The sequence below is a fragment of the Oncorhynchus gorbuscha genome, linkage group LG09 (assembly GCF_021184085.1).
Source record: "Oncorhynchus gorbuscha isolate QuinsamMale2020 ecotype Even-year linkage group LG09, OgorEven_v1.0, whole genome shotgun sequence".
Taxonomy (NCBI): domain Eukaryota; kingdom Metazoa; phylum Chordata; class Actinopteri; order Salmoniformes; family Salmonidae; genus Oncorhynchus; species Oncorhynchus gorbuscha.
Window position 1 is genome coordinate 5,601,790 of NC_060181.1, and position 5,000 is coordinate 5,606,789.

Genomic DNA, 5,000 nt, shown 5'->3' on the forward strand with positions numbered 1-5,000 from the left:
AAACTTTTCTAAACTCTAAACTCGAATTTCGGGATCTTTCAAGGTTAGTACGTAATCTATCGCAAGACATCTAGTAGCCTTTTTGGGAATTCAGATTATCACAGGTGTCTAATCATCTCTGGTTCTCTGTTCTCTTTATCACATGGAAAATATAGAAACTAATTGGTTCTCTGTTCTCTTTATCACATGGAAAATATACAAACTAATTGTATAAATATGCCCTCACTGTATACAGACTTTCTCCACTGTATTACTGACTGTTGGTTTGTTTATTGTTTACTCCATGTGTAACTCTGTGTTGTTGTTTACTCCATGTGTAACTCTGTGTTGTTGTTTACTCCATGTGTAACTGTGTTGTTGTTTGTGTCGAACTGCTTTGCTTTATCTTGGCCAGGTTGCAGTTGTAAATGAGAACTTGTTCTCAAATAAAGGTCAAAAATAAATTGAAAATTAAAATAAATAATTGAAATGATTTAATAAGACTAAAAACACTTGAATGACCAAAGCTGTAAAACAGTAAACCATAACCTTGGTGTTTAATATGAGAGCTTCAGAATGACATATCCTTTATATATATATATATATATATATATTATATTATTATTATATATTATTACTAACTTTTTACTGCGTCAATATGTATTTGTTGTCAAATACATACTGCATCAAACTGGTGACAGTTGGGGAAAAAAAGTGAATAGTTTGAAGAGTTGCAGAGTTAATAGAAAACAATGTCGTTGTTGATCAGATGTTATCAGCTATAAATACATTTGATTTGATCAGATGTTTAATTAATCGGTTTATTTTCTCTAGAACATTCTTTCAGTCTGTGTACTAGAAACTCAATACAGACACAGATATAGTACATGAACAACATATGTGAAAACATTTAAAAACCAGTTATTCATGTTTAAGTTACCAAAGTTACAATCGACTGTAATATTTTTTATCTTAATTATCAAAATTACTGAAGATTCCGGTAATTTTGGTAAATTGCCATTAGCTATTGGTCAATCCCCCTAATGTAATACAGCATCAACTATACTACGATAGAATGGAATATAATAGAATAGAATGGAATAGAATAGAATGGAATAGAATGGAATAGAATGGAATGGAATGGAATGGAATAGAATGGAATGGAATGGAATGGAATAGAATGGAATGGAATGGAATGGAATAGAATGGAATGGAATAGAATGGAATGGAACAGAATAGAATCGAATAGAATAGAATGGAATATAATAGAATAGAATGGAACAGAATAAAATGGAATGGAATGGAATGGAATATAATAGAATGGAATGGAATAGAATAGAATGGAATAGAATAGAATGGAATATAATAGAATATAATGGAATGGAATATAATAGAATAGAATGGAATAGAATGGAATGGAATGGAATATAATAGAATGGAATGGAATGGAATGGAATAGAATAGAATAGAATGGAATAGAATGGAATGGAATATAATATAATGGAATGGAATGGAATATAATAGAATAGAATGGAATAGAATAGAATGGAATGGAATGGAATAGAATGGACTGGAATAGAATGGAATGGAATGGAATAGAATGGAATGGAATATAATAGAATAGAATATAATAGAATGGAATAGAATATAATAGAATATAATGGAATGGAATGGAATGGAATGGAATAGAATGGAATAGAATATAATAGAATATAATGGAATGGAATGGAATGGAATATAATAGAATAGAATGGAATAGAATAGAATGGAATGGAATGGAATAGAATGGAATAGAATAGAATGGAATGGAATATAATAGAATAGAATGGAATATAATAGAATGGAATGGAATGGTATGGAATATAATAGAATGGAATGGAATGGAACAGAATAGAATCGAATAGAATAGAATGGAATATAATAGAATAGAATAGAATGGAATGGAATGGAATGGAATATAATAGAATAGAATGGAACAGAATAGAATGGAATGGAATATAATAGAATGGAATGGAATAGAATAGAATGGAATAGAATAGAATGGAATATAATAGAATAGAATGGAATGGAATGGAATATAATATAATAGAATAGAATGGAATAGAATGGAATGGAATGGAATGGAATGGAATGGAATATAATAGAATGGAATGGAATGGAATAGAATAGAATGGAATGGAATGGAATATAATATAATGGAATGGAATATAATAGAATGGAATATAATATAATAGAATGGAATGGAATATAATAGAACGGAATAGAATGGAATGGAATATAATATAATGGAATAGAATGGAATATAATAGAATAGAATGGAATAGAATAGAATGGAATGGAATGGAATATAATATAATGGAATGGAATAGAATAGAATGGAATAGAATAGAATGGAATATAATAGAATAGAATGGAATGGAATGGAATATAATATAATAGAATAGAATGGAATAGAATGGAATGGAATGGAATGGAATGGAATGGAATATAATAGAATGGAATGGAATGGAATAGAATAGAATGGAATGGAATGGAATATAATATAATGGAATGGAATATAATAGAATGGAATAGAATGGAATAGAATAGAATGGAATGGAATGGAATATAATATAATGGAATGGAATATAATAGAATGGAATATAATATAATAGAATGGAATGGAATATAATAGAACGGAATAGAATGGAATGGAATATAATATAATGGAATAGAATGGAATATAATAGAATAGAATGGAATAGAATAGAATGGAATGGAATGGAATATAATATAATGGAATAGAATGGAATATAATAGAATAGAATGGAATAGAATAGAATGGAATGGAATGGAATATAATAGAATGGAATGGAATAGAATAGCATGTAATAGAATAGAATAGAAAGGAATGGAATATAATAGAATGGAATGGAATATAATAGAATGGAATGGAATAGAATAGAATGGAATAGAATAGAATGGAATGGAATGGAATATAATAGAATAAAATAGAATGGAATAGAGTGGAATAGAATAGAATAGAATGGAATAGAATAGAATGGAATGGAATAGAATGGAATAGAATAGAGTGGAATAGAATAGAATGGAATAGAATAGAGTGGAATAGAATAGAATAGGATAGAATGGAATAGAATGGAATAGAATAAAATATGATAGAATAGAATATGATAGAATAGAATATGATAGAATAGAATAGAATGGAATAGAAAGTCCAGGGTAAATGGAATGAATTGCAAAAATCGCTGAAGTTGGAGACTTTCATCTCCCTCACCAACTTCAAAAATCTGCTATCTGAGCAGCTAACCGATCACTGCAGCTGTACATAGTCTATCGGTAAATAGCCCACCCATTTTTACCTACCTCATCCCCATACTGTTTTTATTTATTTACTTTTCTGCTCTTTTGCACACCAATATCTCTACCTGTACATGTCCATCTGATCATTTATCACTCCAGTGTTAATCTGCTAAATTGTAATTATTCGCCTACCTCCTCATGCCTTTTGCACACAATGTATATAGACTCCCCTTTTTTTCTACTGTCTTATTGACTTGTTAATTGTTTACTCCATGTGTAACTCTGTGTTGTCTGTTTACACTGCTATGCTTTATTTTGGCCAGGTCGCAGTTGCAAATGAGAACTTGTTCTCAACTAGCCTACCTGGTTAAATAAAGGTGTTCTCAACTAGCCTACCTGGTTAAATAAAGGTGAAAAATAATAAAATTAATCATAATCTAATTTATTTACATAGTATTCTATAGAAACGCCTCAGAAATATAGAGGTCAGTGAGAGGGATTTCATCTTAGACTCAGAATAACAGAGATGTTGGGTTCATTCAAAATCACACATACAGTTGAAGTTGGAAGTTTACATACACCTTAGCCAAATACATTTAAACTCCGTTTTTCACAATTGCTGACATTTAATACCAGTAAAAATTCCCTGTTTTAGGTCAGTTAGGATCACCACTTAATAATTTTAAGAAAGTGAAATGTCAGAATAATAGTAGAGAGATGACGGCCACTCCAATACCTTTACTTTATTGTCCTTAAGACATTTTGCCACAACTTTGGAAGTGCTTGGGGTCATTGTCCATTTGGAAGAGCCATTTGCGATCAGGCTTTAACTTCCTGACTGATGTCTGAGATGTTGTTCTTTATACAGTGGGGCAAAAAAGTATTTAGTCAGCCACCAATTGTGCAAGTTCTCCCACTTAAAAAGATGAGAGAGGCCTGTAATTTTCATCATAGGTACACTTCAACTATGACAGAAAATCACATTTTAGGATTTTTAATTAATTTATTTGCAAATAATGGTGGAAAATAAGTATTGGAAAAAGTCCGGGAACCATCCCGCTATCCATGATTGGCTGAGATAATGAGTGGGCTGGACATGCAGAGAGCTGAGTTTGGATTGGTCTGCCACATAAGCACGCTGCTCAGTATGTGTTGACAGTCCTGTCTAATGTTGTTTTTATTTCAAAGATATTAGAATAATTACAAAAGTATTGATTTCCGCTTTCCGGAAGACTGAATTTTTGAAATGAGTGGAATACCCGGTGAAAGCAGAGTATGACAGCTAAGGAGATGGAGAAAATTCTGCTGTTTGATTGCAAATATGTAGAGGGAGTCGAAAAGAGGACACACACACAAGACTGTGGTTTTTATTTTTGTTCAATGCACCACACAACCAATTAAAAAAAGCTTACCAACTCCGGGCTCTTCAATAGCATGGTTTTCAGTTTCAACACCACAACAACTAGACAATCTGGACAAACAGAAAACACATCCCTCCCTCCTTGTAGACTCACCTTATCGAAGGCTTGGCTTGACAATCTCCAAATGTCACAAACTTTTAATATTAATTTTTATTTTGTCACAACCGTAAGGTATTTTCTGTATTTAGTTCGCCATTAACTTGTAAATAATTATCTTGTTGTTGATCTTGTTCTGAGTTTATTTTTTTCTGTAATAATTAAATGAGCTAAAGTGAAGAAGTTGTCATTATGATGTCATTA

General features: G+C 31.1%; 1 protein-coding gene across 2 annotated transcripts in view; it reads left to right on the forward strand.

Moving 5' to 3' along the window:
* Positions 1-5,000, forward strand: part of LOC124042650 (hairy/enhancer-of-split related with YRPW motif-like protein) — a 17,480-nt gene that overhangs the window by 1,759 nt on the left and 10,721 nt on the right. The gene's annotated exons all lie outside the window — the stretch shown is intronic.